This window comes from Musca domestica, unplaced genomic scaffold (genome assembly GCF_030504385.1).
Source record: "Musca domestica strain aabys unplaced genomic scaffold, Musca_domestica.polishedcontigs.V.1.1 9, whole genome shotgun sequence".
In the NCBI taxonomy this organism is placed as follows: domain Eukaryota; kingdom Metazoa; phylum Arthropoda; class Insecta; order Diptera; family Muscidae; genus Musca; species Musca domestica.
The window spans coordinates 13,513,932-13,536,396 of NW_026712435.1; the positions used below are offsets into that span (position 1 = coordinate 13,513,932).

Below are 22,465 nucleotides of genomic sequence, written 5' to 3' on the forward strand. Positions count from 1 at the left end.
AAGTTACAATGAACGGGCCAAAAAAACAAATGAGAAGGAAAAGTATGAAATTGTTCAACAATTTTGGGATGAATGTGTTTTTTTTCTATGTGTGTTGTGCTCCCGCCCGTTGATTTTTCTCCTATTGTGTGTGAATGGTGGGGGCAAGGATTCAATTGAATTTGGTGTGGCTATTTTTAAGTACAAAGTCAGTGCTATGCTGAAGTAAATGAGAAAGAAAGAAGAAAAAGATTGCAACAGCAAAAATAAAGATGAAATAAAAAAAATATTTTCAAGGTTTTACTGCGCTGTTACTGCGTAAAGAAAATCAGCACCCAGAAAAACAGAAACAAAAATAATGAGAATTTAGCACAAATAGAAAAAGCAGAAGAAAAAACACACAGTCAGTAGTTGATCAAATAACAATGGCAACAAAGTTAATTGTTTGTGTTTGGTGTAAGTCTAAATGAAAAAAAATGCAAAACATTTAAATTGGGAATTGTGACTACATAATTATTTTTGTTTTTTTTTTTTTTTCTTTGTTGAAAAAGTAACAAGTCTACTCAAATTTACAATTGGAAATTTCAAGAATAAAAAGCGAAAATACGTTCCAACAAAAAACAAGTGAAACAACCATAATCATCTCTGCGAAAAAATAATGAGAAAGTAACGTCGGCAGCGACGCTACCTTCGTGCTGTCGCCGCCGTTATCATATTTGTTGTCGCAGCATAAGTGTGGTGTGTGTGTGGAATAACACCAACAAACAAAACAAACATCGCAATTATAACGGTAAAGCAACAATAACAAGCTCGACAGAGACGCAACTGAGCAGCGCAATATCAACAAACTTTCAACCAGAGAAAAATTACGGTCATTTTTTTGCTGTTAACAAGAAAACAAAACACGAACAAATAAATGTACACCACGCTACAATACAGACACAAGAAATGCTCCAGCGCTCCAATGGATAAGTCCCCCGTCTTCTGTTTACAACAAAGAGAAATCGCTAGAAATGATTTTTTGCTGTTTATATGTGTGTGCAGTTTTTTTCCTCACAGCCTCCTCTTCCCAATTGCAGCAATAACAATGCTGGCATGTTATAGGCCAGAGCATCCCAAGCAAATACTTGTACTTTTGCATAAAATTTCCTTGCTTTGTTAGTAGCCATTGAGTGATGTACAGAGAGATGTTTTACGGGATGATAATGAAGTTTGGAACCTAACATGGGAAAATTCAGATCACGGAAGTTGGAAATTGCTAGTTAATTTTTGATAGCTCTCTTGTGAGCTGATAGAGATAAAGATGGACGATTTCTGGACTTACGTTCCAGGTTCTCTCCCACAATTGGCAACTGCGATCAAAGTAGACATTAGTATTATTAGAAGACTGTATATTAAATTAATAATTTAGCAAAAAAGGATGCGGAAAAAGGATTACATGTTCTTTGTTATTAGCTGGACATGAACTTCACATAATGTTAAAGTTCTTTTGATCTCGCTAAAATTGTGACCAATAATGGACGGCCACTTTTGTAAACGGGCTTGAAATGTATTAAAGCGATATACGACCTTTTACGCTCGATTGCTACTTCAGTTTTGTTAGTCATCCAAAGATCAAAATTTAGAAAATGCATTCGTGGCTTCTAAACCAGCCAACATAATCCATTCATGTGACAATTTTTTAAAAAGGTTTTGTCGAAGTAACATTTTTCCCAGAATAAAATAATACCATTATGATTGGGATGAAAGAAATACCACTAGAAAAAAGGGTTATTTTTCACTTAGTGTTCCTAAAGATAATTTGTTCCAGGTCTACAACTTAATTCGAATATCAAGGCTTCAATACACACTCCAAAATATTTTCGCGATAATATTCGGCATTTATTCTGATCTCACGGTCGATTAACACGAGCGGAGAGCGACCACCAGCTGTTATGGCGGCCCACACCATCACCATAGCCGGCGCTTGAGTTCTGGTGGCCAACCGAAGGTGCATATTGTCTGCTGACCTCTTTGGATCTCTTTAATTTATTCACATTTAAATGCTGGAGTGCTCTAACGATAGCCACTTGTGGTTTTCCCGCCAAATATAAATAAATCACACTATCACGCTTGAATTTCGTCACGAATAACTTTCTCAGCAAAAAGCTTTAGTACGCCTGTAAACAATATAATATAAGCAATATAATGCAATGAACTGTCACTAGAATAATTTGAACAGCTGTCGGACAAGTGGCTTAGAAATGACAATAGTCTGACGTTGGTTGCAGTTTTTTCATCTCACCCTGTATGGTGGTATTGTTGAAGCAGGCAGAGAGTGGAGTCTTACAGAACGCATGGCAGTGGACGAAGATTTAATATATAATTTGAAGGATTTCTTCATAACATGTAAATATCACATTCCGTGGCCTTATGACAAGCCCATATACCAGGGCAAAATGGGAAATTATTTTTTTTATCGAATTGTAATTACAATAAACGCATGTTTTAAATAGTAATACACGCTCATTCGTTAAAGCGTCGTTCGTACGTCTTTTATGACATCTTAGATTACCTTTCATACGCTTTTATCTATTTTGTCTGTGTAAAAATGTATTTTTCTCCACAAGGCGTAACAAAACACTGGGTAATTTTCGGATTATATTTTATCTCCTTGCACTTTCTGGAAGTTATGTAACCAGAAGATACAAATTGGAAATGTGGCCAAAAATATCGAAATAGTTAAATTTTCGTGGACCTTGATGTTTAAAATGCTTATTTACAGAAGATGATGACTATTTAGTCATCTATATATTAATTAAAGTCTAGGTATTTATGAATGACAAACATTTTATACAAGATGGGGCAAAAGTAAACTTCCGACGTTTTTTAGCTTTAATTAAAAAAAAAATGAAAAACGTTGGTTCTTTTAGTGGATTATTTTTATTTGTTCTTTTAGTTTTTATACATCAAGTCGAGAATATGATGTCATGTAAATGGCCATCGCCACATTTAATTGTCCTTTTTATTGCATTTTCCATTGGCCAAAACTTCCGGCGATAGGTTCTCACATTCTTCACGGATATTGTTTTTAAGAGCTGAAAGAGTCTGAGGCTTGTTGACATAAACCCGCAACTTCAAAAAGCCCCACAAAAATCGATCTTTCTTGACAGTACAAATCGCCAAAACGGGAGATTAGGCATCCGGGCAAAGCATCCTTCAGCATATCGATTGTGGAAAGTGTGCCATTGCACCGTCTTGTTGGAACCACCTGTTTTCCAATCCCAACTCATAGAGTTCCGGCAAAAAGAAGTCGTTGATTATTTTTGATGAAAATCATCTTCTTCTTGGTGGTGATTAAGGATGGCTTGAGCGTATGTTAGAGGTCACCAGCTAACAGCTAATGCACCACCTGGACTTTGTACGGAAATATCTTAAAATCTTGTATCAAAATTCGCTGTAAAAACCGTCGACTGATACCCATTTGCGAGGAACGTCGTCGTCGATGGCGCTTCCATGACATCCTCGGCTACAGCAGCAATATTCTCTGCAGAACGGATACTCCGGAGTCTCGTTTGATTTTTTATTTTAACATAATTAAATTTTGGCTAGTAGTCGATAACATAACCATTATTTTTGATAGCAGCTGCACACCTACAAGACATTGAATCTATAACACGCTCAATTTGATCCTTGGATATGCTTTTCCAGGCACCCTGAATTCTATGGAAAATTATGTGTTCTGTTGTGATCTTCCTGTCTACGATACTCCAAAGATTTTCTATGGGATTTAGGTCAAGTGATTGTGCCGACCATAACAAAACAACGATTTTTGACTCCCGTAACCAATCTTTGACAAGTTTTGATGCATGTTTGGGATCATTGTCATGTTGAAACACACAAATAAGCCGAATATTTTAATCAGCGAAAGAGAACAACGTGATGTCCAACACGTGTTTTTAAACGAACCGATCCATAACTTCCTTTATTTCATGGATAGGCCCAAGTCCATAGAAAGAAAAACAGCGCCACACCATTTTTGACCGTCCCTCATGCTTCACTGTACCCTTGTAACATTTTTCATGTCTGAGCTTTTAAATTAAACGTAGACTCATCCCAGAATAAAATGTTTTTCCATTGAGCTGGGTTCCAATTATTTTTATCGTTTCCGAAAGCCAGCCTGGTTTTCCGATTTGTACAGATATAAATGACTTTTTTGATGGCTTACGGGCATGCAGACCAGTTGCCACTACTCGTCTATGCACTGATCTCGAGCTTATATCCAATGATAGCTCTCTCGCCAATTCAGTTAAATTCTTAAATGGTTGCTTTTTTTATTTGTTGATCAGTACGGGCTGAAGTTTTTCACGGCCTCCATCCGTTATAGACTGTTACTACTTATCCAGTTTCATAAAACCGACTTAGTATACGAGAAATCACAGAAATATTTATGAAATATTTCTCGGAAATCATTTTCTGCTATAGCTTGTTTTTATAGTAACAAATAATTTGCTGTTTTATTCATGTGCTGTATTTGCTTCTAGCCATTTTTAAACTTTTTAAAAAACTTCTCAAAAATGATTTATAAAAATCGAAATTGTTGAAGAAAGCAAAAAGCGATAAATATAAAGGAAAAAAACTGAAATTGCAGCGATCATATGAAAGTTAACAAAGTTTTTTAAAAAAGTTACAGGGCATTCTTTCTCCTTATAATTTCAGTTGTTTTAGTTTTGGCCACCAGTGTACCTTTGTCCGATTTTTATTTTTGTCCTCCGCAGCCGTAATATGCACACTGTAACAACGATATTCGGGGAAATATATCACATACAGCTCAGAAACACCTTTGTAGAAATCGATTCAAAGGAGGATATTCCTCTTATATATTAGTTCCTCTGGACTTTGAATTATAACATAATCATAGTTGGTATGATTTAATTCTGACAAATTCCCCATAAAAACTTTTATTTGTTATGTGAAGACTCCAAATGCGGATTTGTAAGCGCCTGTGGTCGTAGCTGCCAGAGGAGCATCAAGTAAAATCCCATAGATGTTTAGTAATTTCCCAAACACTGAGAGATAAAGACCTTTCGTTAAAATGCTTTTGTTTTAGTTTTCGATGCAGTACAAAAATATAAAGAATAAATATAGGGCTGTTTCGCAGAATAGGCCCGGTGATCATTTCAATATGAGATTTATAATTTTTAAGCTTTTTCATATGCATTTGTAGCTCCTATTTAAGTATAAGGTTACTTCTTTCATTAAACGTGTGGCAAGGCTTTAGCTACCTAACAACAAATAGAATGTTATTTGTCAATAATTGAAAAATTTTTAATTTTGTAACTACAACTGTTGGTTTCCTTATTTCAGTAAAGAGTAAATCTCTCTTTTTTGTTCTTTCCATAAAAAAGCAACTCTCTCTGCTCTCTTCAAAAAAATGATTTGGGCTTTGAAAACAACGGTATCCCTTCATATGCGTTGTTACCCAAGTTCAATATTTGTTGATATTTTGTATGTTATATTTTATATTCTTTTTCGTAATTATTTCTCTTCGCGCCATAAAACACTTCGTTAAAAAAGTTGTAGACATTTTTTACAGTTTCGTACAACAACAATGCCATTTTCAAAATGTTAGACTCTTAACAACTCCACCGAGATTATTTTGTACTCTGTTGCTGCTGTTCGAACCCAACGAACGATAAACCAACCAACCACCAGTCATACTGTGTTGTCTTGTCAAGTCTTCAATGTCCAATTTTATCATTTGTTTTGCCTAAAATCAAACCAAAGAAATTTGCTGTAATAATGTTATAAGATAGAGTGAAAAACGAAATATTTTAATAATTTATTAACCAGAACGATTTAGAAAATCGTTTTTCAATACCTTTATTGTGTGTTTGTAAATGCTCTTGGCATTTTGTGTGCGTGTGTGTTTGCTTTGAAATAGCAAATTTTTGACGGATATATAGATTGATTTCTGATTAAAGATCCGACATATTGTGACCAGATCACAATCACCATAGAAATTAACCAGCAGCATCAACAGGTTTGGCAGACGACATACACAGATTTCCTGGAGAAATTAAAAAAAGGATTCACGCTTTTTTGTTTTTGCATTCTCCTTAAATGTGAGTACATTTCGTAATAAATGCGCATTTTTAACAAAGCGCCAATTACTATTGGAATACATATTTACCGTTTGTCTATTGGAAATGAATGCCATAACCTACGTATTAAAAATTACAACAACAGATGTGAGGTTATGTTTTGTAATTTTAGAATTAGAATTATAGTCAAACCACAAAATGTTGACACTGATGAAGATTTGTATTTTAATGGTGGGAAATTGCCATGACTTCATTAAATGCCAATATTTACAATGCGTGTATAGTTTTGCAGAATTGAATAGTTTCTAATATATTGTAATGGCATAGCTTATCTATAACAATGCTGTGATCAAGAGTTTTATGTCTTCGTACATAGATTTGTTGATAATCGATGGAGCATGAGATGGACGATTCAGGCTATAGGAGAAAATGGGTTTTTAATCTGAAATTCTTTGTATACTATTTCTGCTAAATTGTCGCATTTCTTCTTTTGTCACAGATTCTCTCGTATAAAAGTAGTAATAATTGATTGTTTAGTGATGAATTCTCGATGAACTTAAAAAATAATGGTTTCACAGAATAATCTACAAAATGGTAGTGTGAGAGTTCCACATCAATAGATCGTCGAAAAGCCATTAGAAAATGCCCCACATTCCTACCTATATTCCTTGCAACACCTCATTACCTTCCTTGTTATATAACAGCTGTGTGTTTCCCAACTCTAGTACAGCTCACATAGAAGTGTTGTTGCTTTATCCGTTTTAGATACGCGCGATAGTTTACTCATATTCTGTGCAACATATCGTTTGAACCTCCATACCCTATACCTACCGTCCATCCTACCTATTTCGGTGGCTTGCTCCAAAGGCGAAAAGCTAATTTATTCTTACTAAGTACTCCACATGTAGTACATGAATGCCCAGTCGTAAGTTTTAATAACTATAAGGAACGGTTTATGTATGTTTATACAAAAGTGAATGAGTTTTTCAAATTATAGGCTTCTTTATAGTTTAATAAAAATTAAAAAACGCACACACACTTTTTTAATGGTGTTTTTCTTTGCATTCTCTTTCGTATCGATATTCGAAAACATGCCCCAAAACTCTGTAAATCTATAATTTCTTAAAAAACCTTATAAAGTAATTTCATTTACACTATTCATTGGGAATTATTGATTTAAACAAGTAAGCAAAGGCTATAGTCGTGCGGGCCGACCATGTGATACCCTACAACACTACAGTATATTGAGAGACATCTTATGTTCAAATCCATTTTGGAGGATTTCGTTTTTGAAATAATGTCATAGAGCCCTGTCCAAATGTTACCCTAAGGTTTTTGACTGGGGGCATTTGCTCAATATTTAAGTGTAGCGTTGTTAGGTATTCAAGATAATTTTTTTACGAAAATTGTGATATAATCCAACGGTCATCCAAAATGCTAAACTTTCCTGCCTTAATTCTCTTTTCAAGCAAAATTAGTTTTCAATTGTGACCTTTAGAGCGACTGCAAAGTCAGGAAAATTTAATTTTATTTTGTCCATTTGAGCCCCTAAATGTACATCTTCAAAAACAATAGGCTTTAATGCTGACCTTAACCATATCCCCTTTCGTGGGGATCGGACGATAATTGCGAACTGTATATAATACCCTCAACACAGTGTTGTGTGTGTAAAAAAAATACAAAATATACAATTCAAAATTGTAAGTCTTTTTAAAAAAATCGCATGCAATGAAAAATATGACAAAAATTATTGACTTATATGCAGAATAACTAAGATCTATTTCTTTTATATATATATTGAACCTATTTTTTGCTATATATCCGATATCTTGGCTATCAGCATCACTGTAATGGTCAGAAGTGACCTCTTAATGCATTTGTGATTTGGCCGGACTAAAAATATTCGCGGTCTAGGGGAAATTTTCGTAATTTTTGACATAAAAAGGCCCAGCCCTAAATTCTAACTCCATGCAAAATTCCGCGTCGATTGGTCTATAATTGTGGCCTGTGGAGCAACAGCAAAATCAGGATTTTTTTCTGTTTTTGGTCCATTTTAACACCTAAATATTTTGCGATCATCTCCAGAAACAATAGACTTCTATTCTGACCCAAACCAAACGCACATTTTCAATTTTGTGAGGGTCGGGCCATAATTGCGACCTGTAGCGTGATTACAAATTAACATGGACAGACGGACATACATTACTAGATCGACTCAGCTCGGCGAGATAGGAAGATCCATATATAGTTTCCTATGTCGGAGATCAATATTTCGAGGTGTTACATAATTTTTGGCCCCATCAAACTTACAATACCCCCACACATAGTGTTGTAGGGTATAAAAATACTTTTTTCCCCAAAAATTTGTATGGATCTAGTCAAATGTAAATATATTAGTCTTAAATTTAAGGTAAAGAAATATATCTATGTCTATGAGTACCAAGTTATAAGTTAAGTTATATTTTATTGAGTCTTTTTTTATCAATAAGATTACAATTAAAAACAATATAAAGGAATCCTTAAGACTATAATGTATTATCCTAATGTCAAGAAAAGTTATACAGCATCATGCTTCATTTAATAAAAAGGCAATAAAATGTGAACATCTGGTGTGTTAATGGACGCCCTTGCTCCCGGGACTTTTACATAAAAGAGAAAATCTTAAATCTAGGGTTTAAAACTTAAAACTAAAACTTACATCTAAAAATAAAAACATATGAAAAAGAACAAAAAAAAAAAAAAAACAAAACAATAAAATAACAACAATAATAATAAAAAAAAATAATAAAAAGGTACGCAATAGCTACCCACGATGAGTCCCGGCGAGCGCCTTTTCATAAAAGCAGGTAATGCCTGCCTGATCCTCATTTGAAAACCCCAAAGGAGAGAGATATTGTGTGTTTGACAACCCAAAGTTTCTATGTGCGTGAAAATAAATTTAAATTTAAATTCTACTACTTTGATTTTTCGCTTACCAACACTGGTTTTCTCTCAGAGATAAATTTAAATTTAACTACATTTTCGTGAGAGTAAATTTAAATTTAACTCAAAAGTGCTTGTTGTGAAAGAAAATAAAAGTTAAAATTATGAAAATAATATAACAATAAAATGTTATATGAATTGTATTAAAAATTAATAATTATAAGAACTTTGGCCAGAACAAGAAAAGTGGCCAGACTTATATTTCCTATGGTCACTGTAGGATAAATGGGTTTGGACCCATTGTGGGAAAATGGTTAGGGATGCACCTTTATGGTGTTCATTTTCGGAAAGAGCATCGAAAATGCTCCTAGACCAATGATTCTCATAATCCAAACCCATCTGGAATTCCCACAGTGGCCAGATTTATATTTCATATGGTCACTGTAGGAGAAATGGGTTTGGACCCACTGTGGGAAAATGGTTAGGGATGCGCCTTTATGGTTTTCATTTTCGGAAAGAGCATCGAAAATGCTCCTAGACCACTTATTCTCATAATTCAAACCCATCTGGAATTCCCACAGTGGCCAGATTTATATTTCATATGGTCATTGTAGGAGAAATGGGTTTGGACCCACTGTGGGAAAATGGTTAGGGATGCACCTTTATGGTGTCCATTTTCGGAAAGAGCATCGAAAATGCTCCTAGACCACTTATTCTCATAATCCAAACCCATCTGGAATTCCCACAGTGGCCAGATTTATATTTCATATGGTCACTGTAGGAGAAATGGGTTTGGACCCACTGTGGGACAATGGTTAGGGATGCGCCTTTATGGTGTCCATTTACGGAAAGAGCATCGAAAATGCTCCTAGACCAATGATTCTCATAATCCAAACCCATCTGGAAATCCCACAGTGGCCAGACTTATATTTCATATGGTCACTGTAGGAGAAATGGGTTTGGACCCACTGTGGGAAAATTGGTTAGGGATGCACCCTTATGGTGTTCATTTTCGGAAAGAGCATCGAAAATGCTCCTAGACCACTTATTCTCATAATCCAAACCCATCTGGAATTCCCACAGTGGCCAGATTTATATTTCATATGGTCACTGTAGGAGAAATGGGCTTGGACCCACTGTGGGAAAATGGTTAGGGATGCGCCTTTATGGTGTCCATTTTCGGAAAGAGCATCGAAAATGCTCCTAGACCACTTATTCTCATAATTCAAACCCATCTGGAATTCCCACAGTGGCCAGATTTATATTTCATATGGTCACTGTAGGAGAAATGGGTTTGGACCCACTGTGGGAAAATGGTTAGGGATGCGCCTTTATGGTGTCCATTTTCGGAAAGAGCATCGAAAATGCTCCTAGACCACTTATTCTCATAATTCAAACCCATCTGGAATTCCCACAGTGGCCAGATTTATATTTCATATGGTCACTGTAGGAGAAATGGGTTTGGACCCACTGTGGGAAAATGGTTAGGGATGCGCCTTTATGGTTTTCATTTTCGGAAAGAGCATCGAAAATGCTCCTAGACCACTTATTCTCATAATCCAAACCCATCTGGAATTCCCACAGTGGCCAGATTTATATTTTATGTCCTCTTTGGAGAAATTGGTTTGGACCCACTGTGGGAAAATGGTGAGGGATGCGCCTTTATGGTGTCCATTTGCGGAAAGAGCATCGAAAATGCTCCTAGACCACTTATTCTCATAATCCAAACCCATCTGGAATTCCCACAGTGGCCAGATTTATATTTCATATGGTCACTGTAGGAGAAATGGGTTTGGACCCACTGTGGGAAAATGGTTAGGGATGCGCCTTTATGGTGTTCATTTTCGGAAAGAGCATCGAAAATGCTCCTAGACCAATGATTCTCATAATCCAAACCCATCTGGAATTCCCACAGTGGTGAGATTTATATTTCATGTGGTCCTCTTTGGAGAAATTGGTTTGGACCCACTGTGGGAAAATGGTTAGGGATGCACCTTTATGGTGTTCATTTTTTGTTCCATGGTTGTTACCAATGCTCCCAGCTTTACTAAAAACAGCTTTACCAAAAATTCGACTTGGTGCACACAACTGTCGTCTGTAATACCCTAATTATCTAGGTACATCTACCATCTAATAACGTTGTAAAAATCAGAAATATATTTTTAAAAATAAACCACATTAAATTTGTATTATTCATTTCCATTTCCAACACACATAAAAGGAAAGTGTTATATTGTTAATGTTGAAATCTACTGCTTTGAAATTTTATACGCTATATGTATTTCGGTTAAGTTTATATAATTACATATGTTAAAATTGTGCGGTGAATAAGGGCAACAAATTACAATTTGTTAAAATGTTACTAATATTCTTCGTTATTACTATGGCAGATGCATCAACGCTTGGGAGCATTGATATGTCAAAAAAAATTAAATATTTTTTCAAATATAAGAAAATTTTTATATGTTTTCTTGTATGACGTCATTCGGAGGTTATTATAATTCGCATTTTTAAACAATTTTTACAAATTTAAATAATTTTTCATTCAACATTTTCAATTCCAAAATTGGGTTGACAGTTCATTGTCCCAGGGGCTGTGTCGATGCGTCCACCTATATTATTCTACCATGGTTGTTACCATACGTTACCACACGCAGCATTAGTAACTAAAAATTGCAACCCTGCTACATTTTTACCATCCAACAAATTGACAACATTGTGGCGGCAAAAAAGCAATAATTGTGATTGAATTGTGCTCAGTTGGCGGGGAAATAAACAACAAACGAACATCGATTTTCAGACTAAAATTTTATAATATTTTGCTTTTCTTGCTGTCAATTTATGAAAATCGAAGAAATTAAAGTGTTGTCCGAGAAGCTGCTGTTCTAGTTGCGAATTTGTCAAAAAACAAGAAAATGCTGGTCTTGTCTCACAGCTGAGGTACCATCCGGTACGGGCAAAGCTGCAATTGCTCCAGTTATTGCACAGGAATTAGGCAATAAGGTTAAGGTAACATTCTGCACATGATGAGTTCGGAGATGTTCCGCAGTGACACCTTTGCAACGGAATTGGATTTGGAGACCGAGGGTTGGTTGTGTTATACGGTAAGAAAAATAATATACTTTTTCGATTTTCCTTTGTTAACATTTCGATTTCTTTGTTCACAGTGACACCACAGACACTGCCTCACCTCATGGCATTCCCTTGGATTTACCTGATCTATGGCTCATCATAGGCATCTTGCCATAGCATTCCAGTGAAATATGGAACAACTCATAATGTTAAATGGAGAACCTGCAATTTGAAGAGTCTGCCTTTAAACGTCTCAATGACGTTGACTGTCCAGTTGCATATTGATGATATTCATGCCTTATTCTTGGGTGCAAGACGTTCATCGAATCGTCTATACGAGAAGAATACAAAATTTATGAAATTAATTGACTCTCAACCGACTGAGCTGATTATACATTTCGGTATCTCAATGTATATAAAATTTAAAATAAAGTGGCAGAAGAAACACGAAAATTGAAGTGTAATTTACTTCCCAGCAAAAATGTTTCGAATTCGAATTGACTTCAATTTGGCAATTGGGCTTTTAAAAGAATAAAAGGTCCACTAAGAATTTTTCTCAGTCGAAATGGCTGTAATTTAATATTTTGAAATCGTAATTGTGGACTTTTTGAAGAAAATTTATTGTCAATACTTCCCACGTTTTTTTTTTTCGAAATAGAGATATTTGTTACTTATTTTAAATGGGCTTTGGCAGCCAAAAAAGAGGGCAGTTGGTCTTATTGAGTCACCTTGAAAATACGTCTTGATCGAGCCTTTAGTCATAAGGAAAAATGCACTAATAATGGCAGGCAAACTATTGTTTTTTTATTGCTAAAATATGTGGGTAAGTAAGGAATGTGACAGGTATGAAATATAGCAAATAATGTCAGTGTGAGTCAATTCCATAGATTTCATCATACATTTTGTATTCTTCTCGTATAGACGATTCGATGAACGTCTTGCACCCAAGAATAAGGCATGAATATCATCAATATGCAACTGGACAGTCAACGTCATTGAGACGTTTAAAGGCAGACTCTTCAAATTGCAGGTTCTCCATTTAACATTATGAGTTGTTCCATATTTCACTGGAATGCTATGGCAAGATGCCTATGATGAGCCATAGATCAGGTAAATCCAAGGGAATGCCATGAGGTGAGGCAGTGTCTGTGGTGTCACTGTGAACAAAGAAATCGAAATGTTAACAAAGGAAAATCGAAAAAGTATATTATTTTTCTTACCGTATAACACAACCAACCCTCGGTCTCCAAATCCAATTCCGTTGCAAAGGTGTCACTGCGGAACATCTCCGAACTCATCATGTGCAGAATGTTACCTTAACCTTATTGCCTAATTCCTGTGCAATAACTGGAGCAATTGCAGCTTTGCCCGTACCGGATGGTACCTCAGCTGTGAGACAAGACCAGCATTTTCTTGTTTTTTGACAAATTCGCAACTAGAACAGCAGCTTCTCGGACAACACTTTAATTTCTTCGATTTTCATAAATTGACAGCAAGAAAAGCAAAATATTATAAAATTTTAGTCTGAAAATCGATGTTCGTTTGTTGTTTATTTCCCCGCCAACTGAGCACAATTCAATCACAATTATTGCTTTTTTGCCGCCACAATGTTGTCAATTTGTTGGATGGTAAAAATGTAGCAGGGTTGCAATTTTTAGTTACTAATGCTGCGTGTGGTAACGTATGGTAACAACCATGGTAGAATAATATAGGTGGACGCATCGACACAGCCCCTGGGACAATGAACTGTCAACCCAATTTTGGAATTGAAAATGTTGAATGAAAAATTATTTAAATTTGTAAAAATTGTTTAAAAATGCGAATTATAATAACCTCCGAATGACGTCATACAAGAAAACATATAAAAATTTTCTTATATTTGAAAAAATATTTAATTTTTTTTGACATATCAATGCTCCCAAGTGTTGATGCATCTGCCATAGTAATAACGAAGAATATTAGTAACATTTTAACAAATTGTAATTTGTTGCCCTTATTCACCGCACAATTTTAACATATGTAATTATATAAACTTAACCGAAATACATATAGCGTATAAAATTTCAAAGCAGTAGATTTCAACATTAACAATATAACACTTTCCTTTTATGTGTGTTGGAAATGGAAATGAATAATACAAATTTAATGTGGTTTATTTTTAAAAATATATTTCTGATTTTTACAACGTTATTAGATGGTAGATGTACCTAGATAATTAGGGTATTACAGACGACAGTTGTGTGCACCAAGTCGAATTTTTGGTAAAGCTGTTAATTAAAAAATGTAACAGTAATGCCTTAGCCATTACATAAGAGCTTCGTTCCCTTACCATTTAGTTGCAAAAATAGCAGAAGAGCAAACTTTAGAAAAAAAAATATTTTATGGTCTTGCAGAGAAAATAGTTAAAAGAAGATGATAACAGAAAAATAGAAACACTATAAAATCAAACACTCTGTCACCAAAAACGTCAAAAAAAAAAAATTAAAATGAACAAAGGATTCTATTGCAGATTTTTTGTTGAACATCAATAAAAAATTGGAGCTTACTTAAAAATATAAGAACAATACAATGGTGGCTACATTAAATTTAAGTCGGCCTTCTGTGAGATTTTCGGATAGGTTTGGTTTTTCAAAAGAAGTTGTCTGGGAGCATTGGTAACAACCATGGAACAAAAAATGAACACCATAAAGGTGCATCCCTAACCATTTTCCCACAGTGGTGGTTTGGACCCAAAGAGGACCACATGAAATATAAATCTCGCCACTGTGGGAATTCCAGATGGGTTTGGATTATGAGAATCATTGGTCTAGGAGCATTTTCGATGCTCTTTCCGAAAATGAACACCATAAAGGCGCATCCCTAACCATTTTCCCACAGTGGGTCCAAACCCATTTCTCCTACAGTGACCATATGAAATATAAATCTGGCCACTGTGGGAATTCCAGATGGGTTTGGATTATGAGAATAAGTGGTCTAGGAGCATTTTCGATGCTCTTTCCGAAAATGGACACCATAAAGGCGCATCCCTAACCATTTTCCCACAGTGGGTCCAAACCCATTTCTCCTACAGTGACCATATGAAATATAAATCTGGCCACTGTGGGAATTCCAGATGGGTTTGGATTATGAGAATAAGTGGTCTAGGAGCATTTTCGATGCTCTTTCCGAAAATGGACACCATAAGGGTGCATCCCTAACCAATTTTCCCACAGTGGGTCCAAACCCATTTCTCCTACAGTGACCATATGAAATATAAGTCTGGCCACTGTGGGATTTCCAGATGGGTTTGGATTATGAGAATCATTGGTCTAGGAGCATTTTCGATGCTCTTTCCGTAAATGGACACCATAAAGGCGCATCCCTAACCATTGTCCCACAGTGGGTCCAAACCCATTTCTCCTACAGTGACCATATGAAATATAAATCTGGCCACTGTGGGAATTCCAGATGGGTTTGGATTATGAGAATAAGTGGTCTAGGAGCATTTTCGATGCTCTTTCCGAAAATGGACACCATAAAGGTGCATCCCTAACCATTTTCCCACAGTGGGTCCAAACCAATTTCTCCAAAGAGGACCACATGAAATATAAATCTGGCCACTGTGGGAATTCCAGATGGGTTTGGATTATGAGAATAAGTGGTCTAGGAGCATTTTCGATGCTCTTTCCGAAAATGGACACCATAAAGGCGCATCCCTAACCATTTTCCCACAGTGGGTCCAAACCCATTTCTCCTACAGTGACCATATGAAATATAAATCTGGCCACTGTGGGAATTCCAGATGGGTTTGGATTATGAGAATAAGTGGTCTAGGAGCATTTTCGATGCTCTTTCCGAAAATGGACACCATAAAGGCGCATCCCTAACCATTTTCCCACAATGGGTCCAAACCCATTTCTCCTACAGTGACCATATGAAATATAAATCTGGCCACTGTGGGAATTCCAGATGGGTTTGAATTATGAGAATAAGTGGTCTAGGAGCATTTTCGATGCTCTTTCCGAAAATGAAAACCATAAAGGCGCATCCCTAACCATTTTCCCACAGTGGGTCCAAACCCATTTCTCCTACAGTGACCATATGAAATATAAATCTGGCCACTGTGGGAATTCCAGATGGGTTTGGATTATGAGAATCATTGGTCTAGGAGCATTTTCGATGCTCTTTCCGTAAATGGACACCATAAAGGCGCATCCCTAACCATTGTCCCACAGTGGGTCCAAACCCATTTCTCCTACAGTGACCATATGAAATATAAATCTGGCCACTGTGGGAATTCCAGATGGGTTTGGATTATGAGAATAAGTGGTCTAGGAGCATTTTCGATGCTCTTTCCGAAAATGGACACCATAAAGGTGCATCCCTAACCATTTTCCCACAGTGAGTCCAAACCAATTTCTCCAAAGAGGACCACATGAAATATAAATCTGGCCACTGTGGGAATTCCAGATGGGTTTGGATTATGAGAATAAGTGGTCTAGGAGCATTTTCGATGCTCTTTCCGAAAATGGACACCATAAAGGCGCATCCCTAACCATTTTCCCACAGTGGGTCCAAACCCATTTCTCCTACAGTGACCATATGAAATATAAATCTGGCCACTGTGGGAATTCCAGATGGGTTTGGATTATGAGAATAAGTGGTCTAGGAGCATTTTCGATGCTCTTTCCGAAAATGGACACCATAAAGGCGCATCCCTAACCATTTTCCCACAATGGGTCCAAACCCATTTCTCCTACAGTGACCATATGAAATATAAATCTGGCCACTGTGGGAATTCCAGATGGGTTTGAATTATGAGAATAAGTGGTCTAGGAGCATTTTCGATGCTCTTTCCGAAAATGAAAACCATAAAGGCGCATCCCTAACCATTTTCCCACAGTGGGTCCAAACCCATTTCTCCTACAGTGACCATATGAAATATAAATCTGGCCACTGTGGGAATTCCAGATGGGTTTGGATTATGAGAATAAGTGGTCTAGGAGCATTTTCGATGCTCTTTCCGAAAATGGACACCATAAAGGCGCATCCCTCACCATTTTCCCACAGTGGGTCCAAACCAATTTCTCCAAAGAGGACATAAAATATAAATCTGGCCACTGTGGGAATTCCAGATGGGTTTGGATTATGAGAATAAGTGGTCTAGGAGCATTTTCGATGCTCTTTCCGAAAATGAAAACCATAAAGGCGCATCCCTAACCATTTTCCCACAATGGGTCCAAACCCATTTCTCCTACAGTGACCATATGAAATATAAATCTGGCCACTGTGGGAATTCCAGATGGGTTTGAATTATGAGAATAAGTGGTCTAGGAGCATTTTCGATGCTCTTTCCGAAAATGGACACCATAAGGGTGCATCCCTAACCATTTTTCCACAGTGGGTCCAAACCAATTCCTCCTACAGTGACCATATGAAATATAAGTCTGGCCACAGTGGGAATTCCAGATGGGTTTGAATTATGAGAATCATTGGTCTAGGAGCATTTTCGATGCTCTTTCCGAAAATGAACACCATAAAGGTGCATCCCTAACCATTTTCCCACAGTGGGTCCAAACCCATTTATCCTACAGTGACCATAGGAAATATAAGTCTGGCCACTTTTCTTGTTTTGGCCAAAGTTCTTATAATTATTAATTTTTAATACAATTCATATAACATTTTATTGTTATATTATTTTCATAATTTTAACTTTTATTTTCTTTCACAACAAGCACTTTTGAGTTAAATTTAAATTTACTCTCACGAAAATGTAGTTAAATTTAAATTTATCTCTGAGAGAAAACCAGTGTTGGTAAGCGAAAAATCAAAGTAGTAGAATTTAAATTTAAATTTATTTTCACGCACATAAAGTTTCTCTGACTATTAATTGCCTCTATCATATGAGCATTTTCATGAAATTCCAATCTTAAATTAAACTTATCCAAAATATCAAAAGCGTAGTTGGAAAAACGCTTTAACTTTGATTTGGAATAAATATAGTTATTTGAATATCTAATTATATCTAATTTAATCTAAGATAAAAAAATATATCTATGTTTATGAGTACCAAAATTTTTTATCGAACAAAATATTTTATTTGTCTTTTATAGAAATCTGTAATACCAAATTTCTGAATATCAAACACCTGGAGGGGTCGTTGTTTGGATTTATATGAAAAAAAAGTGGACCTGTATAGATTGGAAACACAAGCTTTCGGTTTTCGTTAAATTGGGTTGAAACAAGTAAAATAGTATCAGTCGGTTTTGCCGACAGATGTATACCCCCAGCGTTGAGTTATGATTATTCAAACTGTTAAGCCTTTATGGGGGAGGTTTCGAATATACTTTATTTATTTATGAGATATGTGCAAATTTTGGGAAAATGTGGAAATAAGCCTGAGGTAACGGATATACCGGATCAAAGTATTCCATTTTCATACTTCATCTAAGACAGATCAAAATATTGGTATGCGCAGAATCGAACATTTATATCAACTTTTTTGCGAAATCAAAAAATCCGATAAATTACGTATTCATATCAGATTTCTAGTTAAGAGAAATATTTAGATATCGAAAGTTGTAAAGAATCACCAACTTGTTTCGCAAGTTATGACAGATATAAGTATTGGAAATTGTGACCCTTTGTGGGTGGGGAACCAGAAGGGGTATATATCATCATATATGAGGTGCCAGAACTGGTATATACCAGATAAATATCATCTTCACAACAGATCTTGGATTAGCAAAAATATTTTGATGTGTGAAATTTCAAGAGAGTTAGATGCTATTTTTACCTTCTTTGAGAGATTTGTTTTTCAAAGCTTAAACCCTAATCTCGTGTTTTATGAGTTTCATGGATATTCAAAATTTTGACCCTTTGTGGGGGAGGTACCAGAAGGAGTGGACCGATATGTTCCACACCAGACCTTGGGTTAATAAAAATATTGTATGTGTAATTTGAAGACAATCGGACTCTTACATCACATTTTATAAAAGTTATAATTATTCAAAATGTTGATCCTTTGTGGGGGAGGTACTTGATGGAGTGGAGTGTAGAGTGGCTCGATAGAAAAGAAACCAAACTAGATTTTTTTGAAATTTCTTATTAATCTTACAACCGCATTTATAGATAAACCTTAATTTTGTTCTGAGACGGATTTGGTCCAAAGAGACCTATCCTATGACAAAAACTCTTTTATAACACCCGACGATCGCAAGCTCGATAGAAGAGAAACCAAACTAGATTTTTTGGTATTCCTTATAAATTTTACAACCGCACTTATAGATAAACCTTGATTCTATAAAAACAGAAATATTGGAATTAAGCCTATTAAACTTAACAACGGTATCTAAAAAAATGCCCAAGATAAACGAACTCTACTCATTTTACATTTACCTAATATAGAAGTTATTTGAAATTTTAAATTAAAAAAAAGGTATAATGAATATAAAACATGTGTTTAAAAAAAAGTTGATTTGATTATATCTACTGGGCAAATGTGGTATATTGAACTTTTAAGACATATCGCTTCGATCATCGCATACAAGCGTCATTTTTGATTTTTTGCTCTAAATAAATACATACATTATACAATATTATTCTCATATCAGAAAATATTGAATAAAGATATACAAACATTAAGCGTTTATTTTCGATTTGTATGAACGTATTTATTTTATTTTTACGTACATAGGAATTTGTCTGGCATGGGAAATGTACTTGGTCTAATTCGGATTATGTACTACCCATACACAGAGTAGCACATATACGAACCTTCTATTAAATCCACACCATTCAACTTGAAATAAATAAATAACAAACAAAAAGTAAATAAATAATTTATTTAAAAAAAATATTTGCTCTACATTAACATGAAAGGCAACAACACGCAAAAACAAATTCTCAGCCAACACAATTTAAGGTGATAGAAACAAACAACAGAACAGCCTGAGTGAACGGCGGAAAAAAGGTAATAGATAGGCAATGATGCGCTACTGTTTGCCGCTGATGTTCTGATGGCAATCGAAATGTTAAAACAAAAACCCACAACACACATGCAGGCAATAGAAGGGGTCAGTGTATGTTTTTGTCAGATATTGTCCCACAATTATAAATTTGTACATGCATGTGTCAACAAGGTGGCCATATTAAATCGATAATAAAATGTCCGTTCATGGAGGCGTATTTAAACACAGTGCAACTTTATATTGGTGTCCTATATAGGCTCAAATGTAAACATAAAAACATTTCATTTAAAGCTCATCCACGTCAATGTTACTCCTGTGTCTCTGTTTTCTGTGTCAGCATCATCGTCATTACATGACTATTGTTGCTGTAATGTATCATCGTGGGCAGTTCACAAACTAAAGTGAAAAAAAAGAACGAAACAAAAAATGACAAATAGCTTTTAATTGTGTTTTTAGTTGTTCTGTTTTTGTCAATACTTTCAATGCCATCATATACAATACAATACAAAATCTTCTCACTAAAGTTTTTTTTACAGGGTTGGAACTAAAGGGTAACAGTACATAATAGCACTACTCCCGAATGAAGAAGACCCCCTTTGACTTGTAGGAAAGACATAATTTAACAGTTACCTTTTAGCTACGTTCTTAGCTCAAGTAAAAGGGTTTCAATTTCAAGCAGAATTTTTCTATTGATACATATATTTGTTATTATTTATTTTTGTACTCGGGCTGAACGGAAATTTACTCATAGCAAATTCGTAGCGAAAATAAACATATCTTTTTGTTGGGTAAGCCCATGTCACTCACTTGATTCGGTGGCAAACAAAACCAAAAGTAATGAATTTCGAATACAATTCATTTATTTATTTTGGCACGCCAGACATCATTGTTATATGTACTTGGACAAATTGTAGATCATATGATGAACGACATACTAACGTCAACATCATCTTCAGATGATAGATTTTCATTCCATCATATTTGTTATTGCTATTTTTTTTTGACAATTAGCATGTACTAATAAAATCAATATATGTATATCTGATTTGACATATCCAAGTAAAAATTCAGAGGGACAAAAAAAAACAGCGTAATTTCCGTCAGACCAAATTTATTATACGCTTCGCTAGGAGAATAATTATGCTTTTCATTACTATGTAAATGAAAAATGATATTATTGATAACTGCCTCTTGGGGTAATCATGGTCCTATTAATCAATTAAACAATTTTAAAGAGTATTATATGTAATTCCTTTTAAAATTGTTAGTCATATTTTATGCGCACCTTTAAAACCCTCGACCATATTGTGGATACATTATCAGCTGTGGATACATATCACCAATTCCGTTTGTATCTCCTCGAAAGAATCACGTAAGATTCTATAAAGTATTCAAATTCTTGAACAGCATAAAATACTAAATCGACTTAGCGATGTCCGACTTTCTGTCTGTTGTAATCCCACTATTTTTTGAATTTTGCACATATGTGTATTTGCCAGTAGTAATTTTCGTACCTCACTATTTTCGGTACTTAAGCGATTTAATGGTTTAAAATCCCGTATTTAAATTTCGAAATAGGTTATCCCTTCTTTGATCCCCATACAATTTTGGTTTTTGATGTGCGCAACGATACCAACTACAGTAGCAGTTAATAGGCCAATCCTAGAAAGCAGTATTTCAAATTTGGTGTAAATTGGTAGCTCCCATATATATGATTTATCTGATTTGAGGTTTAAAGTCTCTCACAGGCGTAAAATGCAACAATGATCTTTGGTACCAGATATTAGATATAGCTCTGAAATAATATATCAAATTTTATCAAGATCGATTTAGATTTGGATATAGCTCCCAAATATATCTTCAACAGATTTCGGGTTAATTGTGCACCAAATAGTCAATATCAGTTCAAATGACCTGAATTTTGGCCTATCCAGCCGAACCCAGTCTAGAAGCAAGTACATTGAATTTGGTGAAAATCGGTTCAGATATAGCCATACAGGGTGAGAAAAAAATCTGCAACAAAGTCAAACGCAATATTTTTTGTCGGAAATAGCATCAAATTTTAAAATAAATTTAGATTTCTTCGAATTTGTCACCTTTGGCACGAATTATGGCCTTCAAACGGCCAATGAAACCGTCACACGCTGCCCGAATGTTGCTCTGCGTTATTTGGCCCATTTCCGGCGAAGCGCTTGCTTGAAGTAATCGACAATTTGGTGTTTTTAGTGCCAATCTTGCTTTCCAAAATACTCCAGACACAGTAGGCCAACGGATTGGTATCCGAAGATTTTGGTGGCCAGTGTGCGCTGGAAATGAAGCGAGGAACCTCATTTTGTAACCATTCTTGGTTGGCGCTTGCTTAGTGCGATGATGCTGAGTCCGAAGAGTTGAGTTCTGGTGGCCAACCGAAGGTGCACATTTTCAGCTGACCTCTTTGGCAAGTAAACACGATAATTTTGT

At 35.5% G+C, this 22,465-nt stretch overlaps 1 protein-coding gene and 1 long non-coding RNA gene across 5 annotated transcripts in view; one reads left to right on the forward strand and one right to left on the reverse strand.

Annotated features, from left to right (window-relative positions):
• The window catches only part of LOC101894830 (protein Smaug), a 44,888-nt gene that overhangs the window by 300 nt on the left and 22,123 nt on the right, over positions 1-22,465 (forward strand). For 2 of the 4 annotated variants that reach the window (XM_059131848.1, XM_059131852.1), the window contains exon 1: positions 5,617-6,083. The exons of 1 other annotated variant lie outside the window; for it this stretch is intronic. The gene's annotated coding sequence lies outside the window, so the exon portion shown is untranslated. Of the gene's footprint in view, positions 1-70; positions 436-5,616; positions 6,084-22,465 lie in introns of those variants that run through there. One more of the 4 variants, XM_059131850.1, reaches the window with a different exon arrangement.
• LOC131806935 (uncharacterized) lies at positions 12,836-13,722 on the reverse strand. Its single transcript, XR_009344234.1, has 2 exons — positions 13,277-13,722; positions 12,836-13,213 (listed from the first exon to the last, which is right to left on the reverse strand). It is a non-coding gene; the product is annotated as an uncharacterized LOC131806935 (long non-coding RNA).